Source organism: Antechinus flavipes, chromosome 2 (genome assembly GCF_016432865.1).
Source record: "Antechinus flavipes isolate AdamAnt ecotype Samford, QLD, Australia chromosome 2, AdamAnt_v2, whole genome shotgun sequence".
Classification (NCBI taxonomy): Eukaryota; Metazoa; Chordata; class Mammalia; order Dasyuromorphia; family Dasyuridae; genus Antechinus; species Antechinus flavipes.
The window spans coordinates 321061312-321085081 of NC_067399.1; the positions used below are offsets into that span (position 1 = coordinate 321061312).

General features: G+C 36.3%; 1 protein-coding gene across 7 annotated transcripts in view; it reads left to right on the top strand.

Moving 5' to 3' along the window:
• DPF3 (double PHD fingers 3) overlaps nucleotides 1-23770 on the top strand; it is a 406354-nt gene that overhangs the window by 119841 nt on the left and 262743 nt on the right. The gene's annotated exons all lie outside the window — the stretch shown is intronic.

A 23770-nucleotide genomic window follows, 5' to 3' on the forward strand; every position in this document is an offset into this window, starting at 1 on the left:
ATTTGTCACCTCCACTTGGCAGATACCAAATTCAAAGTTCGTGAAAGGGCTGGGGAGTCAGAAGCATAGCTGGAAATTAGAACCACAAATTAACACTAAGGCTAGATTGCTAGCCACTGGGGCACGATCTTCTTTTTGCAGACAAATCTTTGCTTACTTTAATGACTCTACAAAAACATCTCTTTCCTATCTAGGGAATGATGATGAGGTTAATACCAATAGCTCACAACTATTTTAAATCTATTAAATGGTTCTACATAACAACTCTGCAAGCTAGGCAGAGCTATTGTTAGGGCTATTGTACATATGAGGAGACTAAAACTCATTGGTGTGAAAACTTTTGCCTTTCATAAGGATAAATGTAAAAGTTTTAAAAAAATTTGCTTAACTACAAGATTAGGAGCATAGCAGTTTTTATGAAAAAGATCTGGGGTTTTGTTGTTATTGTTCTTCAGCTGAATCTGGCTCTTGGTGACCCCATTTGAAGTTTTCTTGACAAAAACAGTAGAGTGTTTTGTCTATTCTTTCTCTGGCTCATTTTACAGATGAAGAAACTGAGGCAAACAGGATTAAGTAACTTAACCAGAGTCACACAGATAGCAAGTATCTGTGGCTAGATTTGAATTCAGGAATATGAATCTTCCTGACTCCTGGCTCAATGCTTTATCTGTTGTTCCATTTAGCCACCTTATGGAGTTTTAGGTTGAATAGAAGTCAATGGTGTGAGAGAGTAGCCAAAAAACCTGATTGATTCTAGGCTTCTTTAAGAAGTATAATGCCTGCTTTTGTCTACCCTGGTCATGTCATAGTCAGAGTACTGTGGTCAGTTTTGGACACCAATTTAGGAAGAGCATTGCTGAAGTGGAGGATGTTCAGAGAAGATCAAGTCATATAAAAATCAGTTGTCATATAAAAAATTAGGATAACAGACTTGGAACTGTTATCCTAAAAGAAGTAAAGTACCTGAGCAGGGACCCTTCAAGTATTTAATAATAATAATAGCTAAAACATTTATATATCCCTTACTCTGTGCCAGACACTGTTAAATAACTTACAATTACTATCTTATTTGATCCTCACAACAACTATTATCATTCCCATTTTACAGATAGCTGGTAAGTGTCTGACTCTAGACTTGAACTTTGGTCTTCCTGATTCCAGGATCAGTGATCTATCTATTGGTCTACCTAGTTGTACCTGTATTTGAAGATATATCACATAAAGAAAGCTTTTGGGGCTATAAAACTGTATATAACCTTTGATCTAGTAGTGCCACTAAGGGGTCTATGTCTCAAAGAAATCATAAAAGAGGGAAAAGGACCTACATGTGCAAAAATGTTTGTAGCAGGTCTTTTTGTGGCATCAAAGAATTGGAAAACAAGTAGATGCCCATTATTTGGAAAATATTGGCTCAATATTTGGCTGAATAAGTTATGATATATGAAAGTAATGGAATATTATTGTTCTATAAAAATGATGAACAGGCTGATTTTAGAAAAGCCTGGGAAGATTTATATGAACTGAAGCTGAGTGAAGAAAGCAGAACCAGGAAAACATTATACAGAGCAACAGCAAGATTGTGTGATGATCAACTATGATAGATTTGGCTCTTCTCAGCAATTCAGTGATCCAAGACAATTACAATAAACTTTGAATGGAAAATGCTATTTGCATACAGAGAAAGAACTATGGAAATGGAATGCAGATCAAAGCTTACTATTTTCACCACTTTTTCCTTCTGTTTTTTTCCTTTTCGTAGTTTCCTCCCTTTGTTCTAATTATTCTCTCCCAACATGATTCATATGGAAATATGTAAAAAATGAATGTACCTATATAAACTGTCCCCCCCAATTGAAAGTGATGGGGGAAAAAGGCTTTTAGCTAGTTCTGCTTGGTCCCAGAGGTAAAATTGAGAGCAATAGATTGGCTTGGCAGAGAGGTAGACTATGAGTCAATATAAACGGAGACAAACTAATAATTCAAGCTATCCCAAAGTAGGATGAGCTACTTTATGAGATAATGGGTTTCCCCTCATTAGAGTTATTCAAGAAAAGGTTTGATGACTGCTTGTTTGTCATTTGTGGAGAAGATTCTTGTTCAGGTACAATCTGGACAAGACAATCTTAGAAGTTCCTATTAAGTGACTGTCATTGGGGATGCAAAGATAAACGTGAAAAAAAAAGAGAAAAGCAAGACAATTCCTACCCTCAAGAAGCTTACATTATATTAAAAAAGACAACTTATAAATAATAATAATAAATATTTATATAATGCTTTAAAGTTTGTGAATTACTTTACAAATATTATCTCATTTTATCCTCACAATACCTTTAGGAGACAAGTGCTATAATTCCCATTTTATGTATGAGGAAATTGGGGTATAGTGGTTAAGTGAGTTGCCTAGAATCACATAGCTAGTGACTGTCTGAGGCTGGATTTAAACTTAGTATGTATATAGTTTTATTGTACATATGACATACAAAATATATACCCAGTGATTTTAGAGAGGAGTCCACTAGCAGCTGGGGATTTACGAAGAGTTACATGTAGAAGGCAATTTATTTCTTTGCTGAGGTAATTGAAGTTAAGTGACTTGGCCAGGGTCGCATAGCTAGAAGTGTTAAATGTCTGAGACCAGATTTGAACTCAGGTCCTTCTGAATTCAGGGCTGGTGCTCTATGCACTGCATCACCTAGATGCCCCTAGAAGGTAATTTATGAATTGTGTCTTGAGAGAAATTAGGATTCTAATCAGTGTAGGTGAGAAGGAGAGTGCATTCCAGGTATGACACATACAAAGGCACATAAATGGGACATGAAAACCTGTGTACGAGGCACAAAAAAAGGCCTGTTTGGCTTGACTAAAAAGTTCATGAAATTATTTTCAAGCTGTCATGTATGACTCTCCATGACTCTATGGACCTTAATGTAAATGGGGTTTTCTTGGCAAAGATACTGGAGTGCTTTACTATTTCTTTCTCTGACAGATTAAGGCAATATAGAGCTTTAATGACCTTCCTGGGGCCACTTAACTGGTAAGTGTCTGAGGCTGTATTTGAACTCAGGTCTTCCTAATTCCAGTCTCTATCCAGTCACCCATTTGCCTCCAATGCCAAACAGATGAGTTGGTGTTTATTGCTTAAACTAATAGAGAACCAATGGAGTTCACTGAGAAAAGGAGTGATAGATTCAGACTTGTGCTTTATGAAAATCACTTTGATAGCTGTGTAGACAGCAGAGAGATGAGGCAGGGATACTGGTTAGAAAGTTTCAGTAGTCTAGGCAATAGATACTAAGGGCCTCAGGTGGTGGCTGTGTGGCCAGAGAAAAGGCCATGGACTTCAGAGGTGTGAAAGAAGATTTGACAATTGATTGGGTAAGTAGGATGAGTGAGAATGAAGAGTCAGGGATGACCCTCAGGTTTCATGACTTAGGGAATGGTGGTATCATCAGCAGAAATAGGGGAGTTGAAAGAGAGTAGGTCTTAGAAAGAAAAAATGGGATTAGAGTGTGAGATGCCAAAGGGTATACAAACCACTTTAGTTTCTCTGCCAAGAAAACCCCAAGTAGGAGTCACAAAGAGTAAGGGGCAAAAAATTTTAATCTACTCTGGATGTCAAGCCACCCAGAATTCCCAGTAATTCCAGTCTCCTATGTGTTGCTCCTTCTTTTTTATTCACAAGTACCTAAGATACTGATTAAATGTCTACTCTATACTCTGAGTAAATAGTAGAGAAATCTTAAAGGAAGTTGTAAAGGAATCTACAGAGATACATCTCTGTAGTGGTGAAGAGCAGGACAAGATCAGAGTTAGAGAAACCTAGAATGTTAGATGCAGAAGGGATGGTGGAGACCATATCACCTGTTTCCTTCATTTTTGTAGCTGAGGAAAGTGAAGCCGTGGGAGATAAGATGGTACCTTTCTATGAATCTCTTCAAAGAAGGGCCAATTGTCCAATTTGTCTACACCATGGTTTTTGTGAAAAGAAGTGACAGTGAATAAAGTTGGAAAAGTAGAATGCTAATATTAGGTTTGGAAAACACTTAACATTTTCATTTTATGCATCAAGAATATGGGGTCCAATTAAATGATTTGCTGTGGCCTCATAGACATTAGTGAAAGACTGGGTCTCATAACTTCCAGTCTTGTATTCTTTCTACTACTTGATACTGTGCTATGTTGGGTCTTAATTATGAATTATTATCCTAAAATGTTTTTTTTTGTGTTTGTCTTTTTAACATTAAAATAAAATAATCAAATTTTAAAAAATGAAATGGGACTTTATAAAAGCCATAACAAAGTCCTGTTACCCCAAATTTTGTCCTATTTAAATTCTATTTTCCAAAGAAGGTTGAACTAGATTTGAGACTTGTACATTTTCAAAATTTAAATTTAATTTCCTTTTAGATGAAAAGTTCCATAGGCATTGGGTTCCAGTTATGATTTTGCCAGTGTGTATCTATATGACTTTGGAGAAGTTACTTAAGCAAGCAAACAAACAACAAAAAACGGTCATTCAGCCTCCATAATTCTTTCACTGGATGCAGATGGTTCTCTCCACCACAAGTCTATAGGCCTCCATTTTTTCTGCTGCAAAATAGGGCACCTGGACTAGATAATAATACTAATGAAAGCTCATATTTATATCATTTTAGGTGGTTCCCAAAGCTTTTCCTTTATAGCAATTCCATTTTGGTAGACAGGACACACCATATTAACTCCATTTTAAGGTGAGGAAAATAAAACTGATTGAGGTTAAATGATTTGCTCATGAGTCAGCTGGCTATTATGTATTGGATCTGGAATTTAAACTTAGGTCTGTTGGCTCTAAGTCTGATGCTTTTGGAATTTTGCTATTCTATCCTTTAAGGTCCCTTTTCTAGCTCTAAAAGTTTGTGAGTAATATTTGCATTTCTATACTGTGTTCATATTCACTGGACAACTGGACCTTGCTGATTATTAGATTTCCTGCTCTAAAATAAATGTCTATTCTTGATATACCTTAAGCCAGCATGATATGCAAGTTATATGAGTGGGAGAAGACATCATGGACTTAGTCCAGGGGTTCTTTAATTCTTGTAACTTAAACTATTTTTTACAACCATATTCCTTTGTAATCCCACATATTTTATTATATGAATTTAAAAATACTATTCTGTGTAGAAATCTATAGATTTCAACAGACTGCCAAGGAAGTCCATGGCACCCAAAAGATTAAGAACCCAACCCAGCCTATGTGTGGTGCTTGGGATATAGGATAGTTTTGTACATTCTTTTGGAGTCAGCTGAGAAATGATGAGGTTGTTGCAAGGAATACAGAAAAATGTTTCAGATGTCTTATTCTAGGGATTTTCTTAAATTCCTTTGTCATAATAGCACTGGGGATGGAGAAGTCTGGAGGAATCAGCCCCTTGGATCCATTAATCCTGACATGGAATGCTTTTACCAAATGGAACTTTATAAAAGCCAACACAAAGTCCCAAGTTAGCCCCAATCTTGTCCTACTTAGGTTCTATTTTCCAAAGAAGGCTGAAGTAGATTTGAGACTTTGGGAAAGGGATGTCTGAATTTAGTCTTAGCAAAGACATAACCAGAGAGTTGCAATGAGTGCATGATATGGGAGGAGTTTGCTCTCTCACTAGGGACATTCCCAGAGCTAAGAGAGGTATGCCAGGTACAGTCACCAACTGGCTGATGTTACCTACAGTCAATGAGCCTTACAATTAAGGGTCTTTGGGTTGCCTTTTAGTGCCACCAACCTGACTCATTGTATTCCACAATGGCTCACCCACCTTCCAGCAATAAAACATGTACTAATCTTGTACCAATCTTGCAAGCTGGATTGATTTTTCTGGTCTGGATTCACAATAATAGTCTTCTACTTTCTACCCTCCTAAAGCATATTTACACACCATTATTATTGTTTGGCATTTAGATTAGAATTAATTCCCTTGTGTCATAATCCTAGACACTTCTGTGTCATGTTTGTCAGTTTTTTCTTTTTTATCTCTCTCTTTAGTATTCTAAGAAACTTACTCTTTTGCAGATCTTGTGGTACTCATTTAGCCATTCTCTTTTGATTACAAGTGACATCTAAGAGAGGCTATTTATACCCTTGAATGCACTTCTTCCACGTCATTCCCTTTCCCCAGCACCCTTTTAAATGTGGAATCAGTTATTTTTTAGTTAACCATCACTAGTGAAAAGTGGAGCCATGGGAACAAGAAGTAAAGTTATTTGTTTCTGCTTTTGTCACATTGTCACTTCCCTACAAACCTTCCCTTGCAATAAAATTCATAAAGTAGCAAAACAAGGCATTACATTGGAGACATCTGCAAATGTGTGAAACTTTAGGTCTTTCATGGAAGGTGTATGGCCTTCACACTTTGTTGGAGATGCATAGAGGGGATTCTTGTTATGTATATATAAGCTGGACCAGATGGCCTTTGAGGTTCATTCCAACTCCAAGATTCTGTAGTCCTGTGACTCCAATGACTTCTAGAGGGATGTGCTTTCAGGGGCTTTAACTCAAACTGAGGAGAGACAACGGAATTGATTTCATGATACCAGCAGTATCAAGTAAAGTTTTCTTACCTCATACCAAAGATTTCTTCCTATCCCTCTCCATTTTCAGTACTTCCACTGCTAATTCCATTTTGTTGTCTGAGAGTCCCACAGTAGTTGAAAGCAGATAGTTGGTCTTGGACACACATGTTGGCCTGAGGGAAAATTGCAAAGTAAGAAATGTCTATGGAAATGTCAGGCTGTGTGAAAGGTTCACAGGGCATGTATTTTTAGTCACTCAGGCTTTATAGTTCACCCTGAAGATGGTTACCTACAAATTCAAGGTTGTAGATTGTATGCTTGACCTTCCTATGGAGAGAATGGACTTGACTGATGGGGGCTCAGAAGAGATGTCACATTTTTATAGATGTAGTAGTAGTAGCAGGATGCAGATATACCCATGTTGAAGGACTGGTGTAATAGGGTTTTTCCTTGTGGCTTTGCCTTTCATTTCCATTCTTCATATATCACTGGATATCTTGCAGCTATCCCATATGCAGCTCCTTTTGTGATAGCTTCTTTAGTCTACTTTTTTGGAGATTCCCAATAGAAAAATATTTAAAAGATTAAGAAGATGAAGGAGTAGACACTAGGTTACTTTATTATTTTGGTCTTTTAAGAAAAATAATCCTGGAGGGGGCAGCTAGATGGCTCAATGGATAGAGCACTGGCCTTGAAGTTAGAGGGACCTGAGTTCAGATCTGACCTTGGACACTTAGCTCTTATTAACTGTGGTGTGGAACTCTGGGCAACTCCCTTAACCACAATTGCCTCATAAAAAAAGAAAAGAAATGATCACAGAGTGCCAAAGAAGTCTTTGATTTCTAGAGACTGTCAGAATAGAAAGTTTTTGTTTCTTGCACTCTCTCACATACATGTGTAATTTTTATTTACAAACAGATACAGTTCTTGAGGGTAGACCCCAAATTCTTTCTATCTGGCTAAGTCAAAACTAACATACAGGATGAAAATTAATATATTCAGTGATAATAAAAAAAGTGGCTCAGGTATTGGGTTTGTTTGAGGTAGCCTTGACTTGCTGGATATCAAAATGGAAAGACTGAGTGCTTAGATTCTCATCTTCTATTCTGTCCATGAAGATTAATTACTATCTTATTACAGGCAATCACTTAACTTCTCAAGTCTCAGTTTCCCCTTCTGTAAAATAGGGACAATAATAACATGTCACACCTACCTCTCAAGGCAATTGTAAGGAAAGTGATTTGTAAAACTTGAAACACTCTAAGAATGTGAATTATTATTGTATTGCCTTCAGGAACAGATTTTAAATGTTTCTGTCTAAATGGCACATTTTGGAGTTAGCAAGGACTTTAGAGATCAATTTCCATTCAATTCAATTTCCATCTTGTTTTTAAATGAATAAGGTATCTGAGGCCTTGAGAATTTAAGTGATTCACTTAAGAGCACACCACTATGTAATGATAGAATCATATTTAGATCTGTGACATTCGTGTCATAATATATAATGTTCTGATTTTGAACATTCAGGTCTGTCTTGTCTCCTCTAAAATGCAAGAATTTTGAGGGCTGCCTAAAGTTTCTAGAGGATTTCATTATACATTCTTGCTACTCTCAAAGAATAGATTGAGGTAGCATATCAATCTGTTAAAATGGATTATGTCACTTAAAAAATTTCAAAATGATTTCTTTTGTTTTTACACCCCCTACATTTTTCAAAGTATTCCTTTCCTTCAAGAGAACTATATCTCATAAGAAAGAATAAAAAGTAAAATCATGGGGAAAAATTATATCAAAGCTAATCAAAATATAGAAAAAGTTTTATTCAGTATTCTACACCATAACTCTCTTCAACCCTTTTTGCAAAGAATTGGGAAAGGAATAAAATTTACTTTTAAAGTTATTTCTACTTTGTGATCTCTCTCTCACTGTCTCTGGGTATCTCTCTGTGTCTGTCTGTCTTTGTCTGTCTGTTTCTGTTTCTCTGTGTTTCTCTCTCTCTCTCTCTCTCTCTCTCTCTCTCTCTCTCTCTCTCTCTCTCTCTTTCTCTCTCTCTCTCTCTCCTCTCTCTCCTCTCTTTCTGTATTTGTCTCTGGCTTTGTTTTTACTTTACAAATATTTGTAGATTATTTTCACTTTGTGAGTGAAACAATTCAGTATAACTAACAATACAGTAACATCATCTGGAAGTAGGATCATGCTCTGAAAGTGTCTAACTTCTTTTATACTCAGACTTTTACACTGGCATCTCATGGCTTGTTTCTCAGGACACACACTTCTATATCCTTAGCATACCATTAGTTCTGTGATTCATTGGCACAGTGAAAGGAAAGGAGCAGCCCGAGTGCAGTTCAATCCCTATTAAAATTGGGATGCATGGGGTGTTCAGGGAGGACCAGTACCAGTGTAAGAGCTTCCTGAGTTCTTTTCAGAGCTGCTCATTTACCTTTGTTTTCCCTTTGTCACTCAACTTTCATCTATGGCTGCAAGAAGCAGGCGTCACACCCTCATTAAAACATCTAGGCAGAAGGGATAAATCAGGCAAAGAGTAATTAATAGGTGTCAAATCCCTTGGTAAGTTAGGAGGATGTCTACCCCAAGCACATGAAAACTTCTCTTGGTGGAATGGGCAGAAGAGAATAGTTTTTGTTCCAACAGCCATGAAAGCACGTGAAGCAGGCACTGTGGAGTGCTTAAATTTTGGTCAGACATCGTCCGATGAATATGGAGTCGTTGCTAGTTGTTTTGGTTTTTGTCCTATCACTAGACTATAATGACTCTGGAAGGGAAAGTGAGACTGATGACTTCATGCAACTGTACTTCATTTAAGCCTAATTCATCTAAGCAAGTCAAAGCAATACTTGTAATGATATTAGTCCTCTTGGAAAACAAAAGACCAACAACAGTAAAAAGAGGGAAAGATAGGAAGCAATCTTTGGAAAGTATTACTGCCACTGGCACTGTAAATTGATAAGTGGGACTTATCGCTGGACTTTAGGAATTGAAAAAATGCATTTCTGATTTTTTCCCCCCGGGGTTCTAGTCCTTGTCTTGACAATTAGTACTGTGTAACTCTGAGCAAGCCACTTAATTTTTCTGAGAATCAAATCCTTATATGAAATATGGGGATAATAATAGTTACTATATGCCTCCCAGAAAAATGTTTGCAAGATTAAGGATATGGGAGACCAGATACTAAATAACTTCATCTTTTTAATCCTTTAGAAATAATCATAGACATCAGTAGAGGACTCAGATTTTCATGTGCTTTCATGAAGATAAATTAAGCAATGTAAATTTCTTTCTACCAATGAGCCCCAATGTAAACTATTATTGTTATTAGGATATTTCTCCTTCCTTTCCTTCCTTTTCCCCTCTTTTTCTTCTTTCTTTCCATCCCTCCCTCTCTTCTTATCCCTTCCTTCCTTCCTTCCTTCCTTCCTTCCTTCCTTCCTTCCTTCCTTCCTTCCTTCCTTCCTTCCTTCCTTCCTTCCTTCTTTCCTTTCTTCCTTCCTTCTTTCCTTCCTTCCTTCCTTCCTTCCTTCCTTCCTTCCTTCCATCCTTCCTTCCTTCCTTCCTTCCTTCTCTTTAAATGATATGGATTATCATTATGGACGTGGATATCAAAGAGAAAATAAGAAATGGAAAAGTTTTTTTTTTAATATATGAGGTATAGCTTAGCTCTATAGTAAATGCATCATTTTAATTTTTCTTTTACATGTTGGTTACTTTCTTTTATATTTTAAATGATTAACAACATAGTGGGACATCAAAATGTCTAAATTTTCGTAGTAACTATGCTAATTTCATTATAAAAATCTGTAATATTTTAAAGGTCAGTTCCTCTAGATTCCCATTAGGATTAGTTGTTCATTTATTTTCATTATTTTTCTTTTGAAATGGTTTTAATGAATGTATACCCGTTTCTTCTGATTTTGCTTCCTCTTTCATTATTTCCTAAAGATCTTTATATGAAAAGATTTATTTAAGATTTATTTAAAAAATTCTTCTTACTTGTTAGTTCTAATGACATCATTGAGATTTTCTATTACACCAAGCATCACAATTCATTTATCCTTTCCCTTTATTGCTATATATGGATAACCCTTGATGGATATTTAGGTTGTTTTTAGTTTCTTGCCATAGTAGATAACATGGCTATAAAAAGACTGAAAGGATAGCCCTTTAAAAACACACACACACACACACACACACACACACACACACACACACACACACTATTTTCAGGGCATCTTTCTGACAATGGGATTATAGGATGAAATGCTTTTGTTAATTTGGTAACTATTACTGTTTACTGCCATATTGTGTTCCAAAGAGTCTGCAAATTTGTAATTTTATCAATAAGGAATGAGTATGCCTTTCTCCATATCCTCTTTATGCTTTTCTGTATTTTTCACAATTCAACAAGGATGTTAGGTGGTATCTCAAAGCGATTTTAATTTGTATTTTTTGATTATTAATGAGACTGGATTTTCTTATCTCTCAATATTTGGCATTAGACATTTAAGAGAGAAAGTTATGTTTTGGGTCCTGTATTCTTGCAAATACCACAACTGCTTGATCATGTATTCCTTCAACAAATATTTGTTGAGGACTTAATTGTTTGCAAATATAATAGAACACAACCTGCCCTAAGGGAAATCTAGTAGTGAGGAGATAAGATCTGTGTAAGACTATAAATATAAGAGGGTGCAGTAAGCACCTTTTAAAGTATGGTATGACCAAAATGTTATTATAAATGATTAATAGTTTATGGTGGGTAAAAGATAAGGAGAAAATTAGTTGACTTGTTGGGTAGTGCTATGTGCACATTTAAAGTTAGCTCTTAATTGTCCATGCTAATGAAGGGAACATTGCTATAGCTGAAACAAATAATGGATAATAAAATAATTTATCATTGACTTTGGAATGTACTATTTATATTATTCATGTCTAATTAAAAGTGTTTTATTTAGATTAATCATAAAATTGATGTATATTCCCTGACCATATGTGAACTAATAGTGATGAGAAATGATGTAGAAGTGATTTGGGGACCAGAAAGATTAGAATATCTCTATGTAGATGATATATGTCCATATAGTCAGATATTTCTTATATTTCCCATTTTCCAAAAAGTTTTGAGAAGGTTGTAGTTCTAGTCTAGAATTGCTTGAAGTCCTTTACATTCCTTGATTTCTCTTCCTTTGCCATTTAACCTAGTCTGTTTTTAAGATGTTATTTTATTTATCATTTTGTGTTTTTACTAAGCTGTTGATTCACTTTTCATGATTTTCTTGCATCATTCCCATTTCTCTTCCCAATTTGTGTTCTGCTTCTCTTTCTTGATTTTTAAAGTACTTTTTCAGCCCTTCCATGGCCTAAGATCAATTTATATTTTTCTTGGAGGCTTTATATAGAAGCTTTAACTTTGTTATCTTCTTCTGAGTGTGTGTGTTTTCATTTTCTTTGTCACCATGTAGCTTCCTATGGTCAGAATCTTTTTCCATTGTCTGTTCATTTTCCCAGCCTATTACTTGACTTTTAACTCTTTGTTAAAAATAGGGCTCTGTTTCCAGGATGGAGGTGTAAATTTTATTTACATGGATATTTTCTAATCCCTAGATTTCTTCTGGTCCCCAATGTCCCAAGCTTCAGGGGTTTTGTGCAGCTGTTTTCAAAGATTCTTCTAGGGAGCTGTAAGTTTTCAGTTCTTCCAAGGTGGTATGATCTCAGGAAAGATGTTTACTAATCCTTTAGTCTGTGAATGATGAAAAGCACTCTTTTCTGTCCTTAAACTATGAAGAAAGTCCCAACTCTACTGTGGATGCAAGCTCTGGTGTGCTAGTCCTTCTCCTTGCCCTGAAATTGCTACCCAGTTCTGTGACCAGTTAATTATTCAACCCTCTTACCACTGTGGACTAAGAGCTCTGGAATCCATCACGTATCACTGCTGATTTTGTGGCTCCCAAACTGTCCTCCTGATTTACTGGAGCCAGGTCTGTTGTAGGTGTAGCTTATGCAGGACTGTGCTCTACTCACCCCAACACAACAAACCTTCCAACCTTTAAGTTTCCTTTGGCATCTGTGGGTTTAAAGGTCTGGGAACTGCCACTTTTGCCACTGATTAAGTGCCATGAGGCTTGTTGCTGGTTGGCTGGAGCTGTGCTCCCTCAGCTATGACAGATCTTCCCTGCCAAACTTCTAAGCTGTCCTAGGCTGGAAAATTATTTTACTTTGTCTTTTTGTGGGTTCTACTACTTTAGAATTTGTTTAGAGTCATTATTTAAAGGTATTTGGATGGAATTGGGGGAAGAGTTCCAGAGAGTCCTTCCTTTATTCTGTCAACTTGGCTTAGTTCTTCAATAGTACTTAGTTCCTTAATTTCTCTAGGTAGCACTTAGTTTGGGTAGATGTGAGGTCCTTCTCCTCTGCATGTGGAAATACATCTGATCTCTAGGGCAGGGTATAGTAACTTGTTCATCTTGGGACATCCACCAAGTCTGAAGAGGCATGGTCCCCCATGGGTAACCCTTTCTAATGTCTTTAGGCGATCAAAAAGCCATCTTATGCTTCTTAGGAAAAACTAGTCTAATTGATCTTTGTCAAGACAAAAGGATAGGTATTGATCCTATAAGAATAAATCAATGAACCTTCCAGGCTTCATTCTACTCATTTGGAAAATAGGGATTAAAAACACCATCTACATCACATGGTTATTGTGAGTTTTAAAAGAGATCATATATATATATATACACACACACACACACACACACATGTATATCTATCTATCTCTATGTATAGATATATAAAACATATATTTGCAAACCTTAAAGTGATATTAGATAAATTGCTTAACCACTCTAGGAGACTGTTTTTTTTGTTTTTAAGATGAATGTTTTAGGCTGAATGATTTCTAAGGTTCCTTCCAGCTCTAGTTCCTATGATATAGGGAATAATATTGACAAACTCTAATGTAGCAGAGCTCTAGTCTTGGATCTGCAACTCACTGTCTGGCCCTGGGGTCAATGACTTTGTGTAGATTATTTTATTTCTCTTAATTTTCTTCTTTAAATTTTATAAAATAAGGTGGCTGTAGAACTAGGTGATTTCTAAGGTTGTTCTCAACTCTGAAATTCCATGATTCTACTGTACATAAAAGTATCAGTAGTGGGATAATACATAGTAACAAAATTCTGATTGTTAGTTTGTGTGTAGGGAGGCATTGTGGGAATATAGTACATGATAACTATTTAAAATCTAAATGTAGAAGGACTTCCTATTGTAATAACCGTCACATGAGGGAGTTTCCTCTTAATGTGGAAACTGGACTAGAAAAAATTAGCTTTAGTAATCAAAAGATTTGGCCCAAGGTATGAATCTAATCTGTGGCAAAGCCTAAATTAGGATTTGTAGTCCCTGATTCCCAGACTAGGATAGAACCTACAAGTTAATGTAGTTAATGTTCCATTCCCATATAGCATAGCTTCTACTAGGACATAGTTGGGGTCTCAGAGGACTTTGTTCCAAGGGAATCAATCACATTGATAGTGGGTCTGGCCTTGGGCCAGGTGTAATCCTCAATGCTATAAATGTCAACTCTCTATGAAGAACAATCAACTTTGCCTTTTTTTTTTTTTTTAAAGAGAAACACATTAATCACTTCCAACTTTGTTTTTTGAAAATGTGCACAGATGCCAATGTTAAAAGTAGCAAAAGGGGAACTAGATGACAATTTTTTTTAAAAATAATTTTTTATTGACAGAATCCATGCCAGGGTAGTTTTTTACAGCATTATCCCTTGCACTCGCTTCTGTTCCGATTTTTCCCCTCCCTCCCTCCACCCCCTCCCCCAGATGGCCTCGCAGTCCTTTACATGTTGAATAGGTTACAGTATATCCTAGATATAATGTATGTATGCAGAACCAAACAGTTTTCTTGTTGCACAGGGAGAATTGAATTCAGAAGGTATGAATAACCCAGGAAGAAAAATAAAAATGCAAGCAATTTATATTCATTTCCCCGTATTCTTTCTTTGGGTGTAGCTGCTTCTGTCCAATAGATGACAAATTAAAAAAAAAAATCTAAGATCTATGTATAAAGACTCTTTATTCTTAAAGAGGACTGTTTAATAGAAGGCACACAGGTCAATGAATTGAGAACCTTGGAGTGATATACATTGTTAACCAGAGAAAAAACCCAAGTTTGAAACAATGTTTTTGGATTGATTAATGTATAAATTAGTTAATTAATCCATGAATTTGGATACATTAATTAATAACTGTTGTTTCTCCCACAAATATTAAATTTATTTAAAACAGAAAACTGTTTTGCATAGAATTTTAATATTTTAAAAGTGCTTTACATATATATATATCTGTGCCCATACCAGACCATCTTATTTGAATAACTATTATTTCTTACCTGGATTTAGGATGATGATAATGACAATTCAAACACAGGTAATGTTAATAATATTTCTGATGATTGCCATTCCTCCTTCCCAGACATCTGGAAGAGTGCCCATTTGCAGCAGGAATGAAGTTGCATGAGGGAACAAGTAAATGACAAGTGTGTTTTCCTTCTGCTGTTGGGCAGAAGCTTTTGAGCTCTGGGACTTCCTCATTCCCGTACAGGAAACAGATAGGACTGAGGTTTCCTCTTCACCTTGTGGGTGAGCAATAACTGATTTTGGGATTAAGGATTGCTGTCTGGTGGCAGTCAAAGGCTACCATTTCTTAAGATACTATCTGCTCTAAGTGGAATTTTGAGGAGGGATAACTAAAATGGTTGTTTCAGAGGCAAGCTAGACACTGGAGCAGAGGGACTGGATGATGATAAAGAGAAAAGGTTCTAGTTGCTTCAATAATCATGGATGTCAGTAAACTAATTAGTCCAGGATGGAAAGAAGAATTTCCCTTTCCATAATTCCTATATCATCTCTTTTTTATACTCCATGGCCCAGGATTGGGGTACTGGGAACATACATAGTTTTCCTTTATTCCATTTTTATCAGTGTTAGTTCTATTTGGGAATTCCATGGTTATAGTCTAAGAATTGGGAGGATAAGCAGGAGGAGTTTTAGGAGATGGAAGACTAGATGTAGGAAAATTGATATTTTTTTGCTTCATTTTCTCTGTTTAATAAATAGGGTAGGGGTGGTAATGTGTTCTTGAAAAGTCTCAAATGACTCATTTGAATTAGGAGAAGTTTCTTTTAAAAACATTTTTAACACATCTTGCTTGAAGAATCATGTTGGGAGAGAAAAATCAGAGTAAAAGGAAAAACCATGGGAGAAATAAAAAAAATAGAAAAAGAAGTGTTGATTTACATTTAATCTCCTTAGTTCTTTTTCTGGATGCAAATGGCATTTTCTGCCCCAAATCTATTGGGGTTGCTTTGGATCACTGAACCACTGAGAAGACCCAAGTCTTTCATAGTTGATCATCACACATTCTTGCTGTTATTACATACAATATATTCCTTGTTATACTTGTTTTACTCAGCATCAGTTCATGTAAATCTTTCTAAGCAATTCTAAAATCGGCTTGTTCATCATTTTTTTAAAATAGAACAATAATATTCTATTGCCTTCACATACCACAACATGTTCAGCCATTCCCCAAATGTTGGGCATCTACTCATTTTCTAATTCTTTGCTACCACAAAAAGAGCTGCTACAAACATCTTTGCACATGTGGGTCCCTTTCCTTCCTTTGTGATTGCCTCAGTAATGGCATTGCTGGGTCAAAGTATATGCACAATTTTATAATCCTGTGGGTATAGTTCCAGATAGCTGAGAGAAATTTCTAATATAGATATTCTGAGGTATCATCCATTAGCTAAATTTGAATCTAGCCAGTTTAGATTTAATCTACTCAGTGCTGCTATTTGTAGACTTGGTCAACTAAATCAGGGGAACCATTTAGGTGGCTGCAGTCTAAAGATTCCCTGGTGGTCATCAGGGGTTGTGAAACTTTTTGAAAGGCTCCTCTGTACATATATCTTCCTCTTTATGACTCCAATGAACCTATGACAGTACTATCCATGGGGTTTTCTCAGCAAAGATACTAGAATGGACATGAAGAGTCAGATATGACTGAATGATAATAACAACAACGACAGCCTATGCTTATGCTAGAGAAATTTTTGTTAGACTATTTGGTCTGAGTAGAGAGCTACCTGGTGGACAGATCATATATTGTACTCTCTCATTAGTTGATTGGAATAACGACACACTGCCTCTGTATAGACCTACGGAAGGAAGCACCTGAGCCATTCTGGTCTGTTTACAATGTTGGAAAACAATAAACAGGAAACTGAAACTCAGAAACATTGTGATCTTCACATAGTACTAAGATACTAAATGTCAAAGATAGAATCTGAATGCAGAACCTCTTATCTTCAAATCCAGTACTCTACCTACTATACAACACATTCTCAAAGACTGGATTGAAGATGTAATGGAAACTTAAAGTAGGTATTTTAAAAGATATCTGTTTTCAAATACATTGTAAAAGAAACACCAGTAGAATTTTCAGGTCTTTGTGGCTTCAAGTAATTTTCATTTTCTTATATAGACTGATCTGAACTCAATTCAATTCAAAAAACATTTATTAAGAAACTTATGTGTGCCTGACCTTATGCTAGGTGGTAGGGACACACACACAACTCCTCCCTCTCCCCCAAAAGTGTCCTTGTAATTAAGAAGTTTATATTTTATTCCTCATTCTCTTATATCCTCCAAGGGGATCTTTATTTAGTAAAAGGCACATGGTTCAAAGAATTAGGAACTTTGGAGTCATGAATACAATTAATATGGGAGACCCAAGTCTCTCAGGCAATTTTTTTGGTTTTGCTTTTGGATGCACACTAAAACAAACCTGTGCAACTCCTTATTTTTTTTTTCAAGAGCCTCTGAACTATCTTTGCTTTAACTACACCTTACTTTCACCATTCTTAATAAGAGAATGCTAAGATTTCTGTGATTCAGTTTTTCACTTTGTTGATCATTGAAACCATTAACATTTAGAATCCTGATAGATTAATGGTAGAGATGGTGCCAAATGGTACTTTTCAGCTCTCTTTATATCCTCTTTTCCATCACCGTATCATTATTGAAGGCAACATGAGAAGTTGGCTATATAGTCAAATTTTGCATTTTTCTCTGTTTCACATTTTGCCATGATCAAACAATTGTCAATGGTCATCCTACTTGTGATGAGTTTCTTCATATGTAGATAGACTGAATCTGTAGATTCAGTACATTCCTAGACACTTTCTTTTCAATATAGTAGAACCTGACAGAATCTGTTTTCTAGTGGGAAGCCCTTGAGAGCTCAACATCATCTCTAGTCTATAATGAGGTATGAAGGTTAGAATTTTCTCTATTAAGTTTAATCTTATTTGATTCAGCTGATACTTCTAGCTTGCTAAGATTATTTTGCAGATGAGAAAACTGAGACCAAGAGAGGTCAAATAATTTGACTTCTTGATTTCGTTCATGGTCCCAGAGGGTCCAGACTGAGGACCAGATTGACATTCCCTGTAAGGCGTTTTTTTTTTCACTAAAGGGCTTGCCTCCTAAGACAATTCTAAGCTGTTAGGGTAAACTTAGAGCAGGGATTCCTTTATTTCTCTTTTTACTAGTGGAGCTCCTCATTTTTAGATATTCTTAGTTGCCCAGCCACTGATTTGCCCAGGAATTCTATGTGTAGATCTGTCTAATCTTTCCTCCTTGTTCTCTTTATGTGAGGTCTGGGAGGAGTGAAAAGATAAAGTGATGGTAGAAATAAAATTGCCATATGGTTGTCTGGTCTTTTCCTGTCTAGAAATTCTTAATTCTTAATATACTGATTATAAAAACATGGTTTCTTTCTTTCTTTCTTTCTTTCTTTCTTTCTTTCTTTCTTTCTTTCTTTCTTTCTTTCTTTCTTTCTTTCTTTCTTTCTTTCTTTCTTTCTCTCTCTCTCTCTCTCTCTCTCTCTCTCTCTCTCTCTCTCTCTCTCTCTCTCTCTCCACCCTCCCTCCCTCTGTTCTTTTCTTTTCTTCCTTTCCTTCCTACCTACTCCTTCCTTCCTAACTTCCTTCCTTCTTTCTTTCCTTCCTTCCTTTCAATGTTTCAGAGAGTAGACCCTATTTTATAGAATCCTAGGCATGAGAAAAAGAAATAAAATTATTCTTTTCAGTTTATCTCCACTTTTTACCTTCACAGAATGAGTCATTAGAGAGAGATGGTACATGTATTTAATAAGTGTCTATTATGTTCTAGGCATTGTGCTAAAAGCTTTATAAATATGTCATTTGATCCTTGTAACAACTCTGGGAAGTAGGTGCTATTTCCCTTCTTCCTATTTTACAGATGAGGAAATTGAGGCAGACAGTGGTTAAGCAACTTGCCCCAGATGGTATGACTAAGAAGAGTCTGAGACTGGATTGATTCTAGGAATTCCACAGAGCTACCTAGCTAGCTTTAGTGTTCTTTCTCCTAATTTTCAGAACTTTCCTTTAGGGTACTCTATTATTATCTTGGATCCACAGATTTAAAATTGGAAGGCAGTTTACTGGTCATCTAATTCAATCTCTTCCTTTTCAGTTGAGGAAACTGATGCCTGGAAATATTAATTGACTTGACCAAAGACCCATAGCAACAGAAGTGATCCTCTGATAGCAAATCCAGTGTTCCTTCCCTGACACCACAGGCTAGAGCTGTTTTGCCATCTGTTTGGTGTTTCTTTTCCCCAAATTCTTTAAGACATATTATTTTATTTTTAGATATAGTTAAAACAGGGAAATTATAATAATTTCTTCTATATAACCCTCAATTAACCTGTAAATTATTTGGACTTTTATCTTTTTTTAAACCAAAGATGGGCACATCCTTCATGGAGATTGCATTTTTTGGTACTTAAAAGAAAGTCAACATACATTTATTAAATCTTACTATGTGCCAGGGGCTGTGGATACAAGTACTGGAGATATAAATACAAGTACAAAGAAAGCCCCTGCCCTCAAGGAGCTTACATTCTAAGGGAGGGAAGACAACACACAAAAGAAAACTGAAAAGTGAGTTCTTAGGGAAGGGTGGAAAAGAAGTAACTGGCTGTGGGGACATGATGAAGAGATGGATGACCTGGGAAGTTCTGAGAGATGTCCAATCAGATATGTGTGGCGTAATTATTAGCCACGCATTTTTAGTATGACAGCTCATATACCAGGGAACAGAGTAAAGCTGCATGTGAGATGTCCAATCAGAGGGAGCAACTCTGGGAGGCAGATGATACCTCTGATGTGTGAGTGATTATCCAGGATCATGGTGTGGAGAGGTCTAGAGGACAGCCTGGTGAGAAATAGATATGACTAACCCAAGTGTCTTCCATAAATGAAGAAGGAACCAAGTAGGAATTTCAAATCTGATATTGCAGAAATGTGAACATGAAACCCAAGTTTATATTTTGAGTGTTTGAGTGTTTATGTTTTGAGACTCTTTTGGGTCTGAGTGTTACCTAAGAAGCTGCCCAAATACCTTGGGAGATTCTTGGGGAAAAGAAGCTAAGTATTATATTAATCAAATAAAGACATCAAGAAAAATGTGGGTTGAACCTGATAGTTCTCCAGATGAATGAGGTCCTATTTAAAACATAGAGCTTTAATTGATACTTTTTGTAATGGAGTGCTTTATGGAAGGACAACATGGGCAGGGGTAACTTCTAACTGCTCTGTTTTCTGCAGTACTGTTGGGATTCAATTATTGTTAGAAGTGGCAGTAGTATTCTGATTTTAGGAGCATTTTTGGTGGGGGAGGGGGATTCTGGGGAATAGTATAGGACCAACAGCCATGTGGCTAAGTTCATGAGGACACACTTTTGAACTTTTCTCTCCAGTGGTAGATTAGGGCCAAGGCTGATGGGTGGACTATTTTAAGATATGCAGTGACAGAGCTGGGTGTGGGGATGATTTGGTGTTTGTGTTTTCTCCCCAAGGATATCTGGATGACCTGTTGTTTCCCAGTCCCAAGAATGTTTTTTTGATCATCTCTTTTTTCCTCTTCCCATCCTCCCTCTCTTTAAAAATAACAAAGCCTCACAAGCAAATCCCAGAAAAACAAAAGAAGAAGCCCCTCTCCCCCCACTTCCAACTTTGTTAATGGAGGACATAAATTTTGACTGTGTGGGAAGAGGCTCGGGAAGTGCAGCCCAGCTTCTGGACTGTTGACAAAAAACTCTACTCCTTCCTAGATCTTTCCTTTTCCTTTAAGATCCTCCTTGTGATATGGTTGTTCTCATAAAAGTGCATGAATGTATGTGTGTGGTGTAATTGTTAGCCATGTATTTTTAGGTGACATGTCACTATATACCAGGGAACAGATTAAGGCTGCACCAAATTGATAGCTATGTAAATAATTGCACAGATGGCAATAATCTATGGTAAATAATTATTGCCCCATATTGCCTTTGTCCCCAAATACCCACATGGACTAGGACACACACACACACACACACACACACATACACGCACAGAATGCATTTTTCACTGTAACTATTTACCATTTACAGAGGAGGGGCATGATTTGTTAAAAAAAAAAAATAATAATAATAAAAAAAAGATGCAATACTTGACAATGACCAGTGGAAAGAATTCTGGACTGAGAATCAAAGGAAGTGGGTTCAAATACTGATATAGTCATTCAGTTACTGGTATGCCTTCTGTCTAGTAACCTAGCTTCTCCTGGGCTCAGTGCTCAGTTTCTCTGGTTTTGTCTCTGCCTCTCTGTCTGTTCTGTCGCTCTCCCTCCTCCTCCCCCTCCCTTGCTCCCCCTTTCCCTTTTCTCCTCTCTCTCTCCTTCCCTTCTCCTTCTTCCTCTCCCTCCTCCCCCTCCTCCTCTCCTTTCCCCCTCCTCTTCTCCTCCTCCTCCTCCTCCCCCTTCTTTTCTCCCTCTCCCTCCTCCTCTTCCTCCCCTTTTCCCCTCCTCCTCTTCTTTTCTCTCCTTCTCCCCCTCCCCTCCCTTTTTCTTTACCTTCTCCCTCTCCTTCTCCCTTTCCCTCTCTTTCCCTGTCCCTGTCCAGGGACTTGCCCAGGTTCACACAGTTAGTGTTAAGTATCTAGCTGCCCCTCAGTTTTCTCATGTGTAAAAAATTAAGGACAATTAGGTGGTGTAATGAATAGACTCCTAGGTCTGGAGGCAGGAGGATCTGAGTTCAAATTTGACCTCAGATATTTATTGCCTATCTGACCCTAAATTATTGTCACTCTATTGATTATTGTTTGTACAGTTTCATCAATTGTAAAATGGGTAAAATGACAGCATCTATATCCCAGGACTGTTGTGTAGATCAAATGAGATATTTGTAAACACTTAACATAATGTCTATGTTAGAAGTCACTGTTTAAGTTAGATAGTTAGAAATCACTATTTAAATTTTAGTTACTATTTTATTATTAGCATAAATAAAGATAACTAGTATTGGAGCAGCTAGGTGGTGCAGTGGATAGAGCACCAGCCCTGAAGTCAGAAGGACCTGAGTTCAAATTTGGTCTCAGACATTTGACACTTCCTAGCTGTATGACCCAGGGCAAGCCACTTGACCCCAATTGCTTCAGCAAGGAAAAAAAAAAAAGTAATTCGTATTTATATAGCATTCTGAAGATTTCAAAGTGCTTTACAAATATCATCTAGGTGGTGTAGGGAATAGAGCATTGGACCTAGACTTAGAGAGAACTGAGATTAAATATAGTTTAATCTTACTGTACACTCTTCTTACTGTGGAATTTTAGACTAATCACCTAATCTCTATCTCAGTTTCTTCATCTGTAAAATGAGGATAAAAAGAACATCTACTTTTACAAAGTTGTTATAAAAATCAAATGAGATGATATTTGTAATATTAAGGGAATCAATAATAATGGTAAGGGAAATTAGAAGTATCAGATCTCAAATTATATTAAAAGCTATAATCAACAAAACATTTTGGTATTGGGTAAGAAATAAAGTGGTTGTCCAATGGAATAGATTAGGTACCTAACATATAAAAGCAAATTAGTATAGTAATGTAGTTTTTGATAAGCCCAAACTAGCTACTGGGGCAAGAACACACTATTTAGCAGAAATCATTAGAAAAATACAAGAAAGTACTCTGCCAGAAACTAGGAATAGACTAATATCTCACACCATATACCTATTTGATTTAGATATAAAGTATCATAAGCATTAGACATAAAAATACCATAAGTAAACTAATAGAGCATGTGTCAGATCTGTGGGTAGGGGAAGGATTTGTGACCAAATCAGAAAAAGAGAAGTTTATAGGATGTTCATTGCATTAACCTTTAAAGGTTTTTTTTTTTTTTTTTAGAAACAAAATCAATGCAGCTAAAATTAAAAGCAGGAAACTGGGAAAAATCTTTGTAGGAAGATTCTCTGTTAAAGTCTCATTTCTCAAATATGTGGGGAACTAAGCCAGATTTATGAGAATAAGAGCCATTCCTCAATTGACAATTGATCAAGGATTATGAATAGGTATTTTTCAGAGTAAATAATAAATAATAAAAATTATCAAGTCTTGTGGGGGAAAATGATCTAAATCATTAATAAGGAAATGCAAATAAAAAATATTTTGAGGTACCACTTCACACCCATCAGATTGGTTAAAATGATAGTAAAGAAAAAATCCTACTGGGTTTTTTTGGTGGAATGCTGGAGGAAATGTGGATAATAAGTACATTAATGCATTGTATTCTGGAAAACAGTTTGGAACTATGCCTAAAACTCTATTAAACTGTGTATAGTATTTGTCCCAGCAATATATCATTACTAAGTCTATTGTCCAGAGACATTAAAAAAAAGGAAAAAGACCCATATGCACAAACATATTGATAGCAGCTCTTTTGTGTGTGTGTGTGTGTGGTGACAAAAAAATAAGAGACTGGAGGAATGCCCATCAACTGGAGAATGACTGAACAAGTTGTGGTATATGAATTTAATGGAATCCTATTGTGCTTGAAAGAAATGATGAAAGGGATGATTTCAGAAAAACCTGGGAAGACTTGTATAAAAGTTTGTATAAAGTGATGCAAAGTGAAATGAACAGGACAAGAACAATTTACATAGAAAAAGTAGTATTGAAAAGATAATTATAAAAGATTTACTAATTCTGATCAACACAATGACTTACTACAATTTCAAGACTCATGATGAAGAATACTATACAACTTTAGACAGAGATCTGAG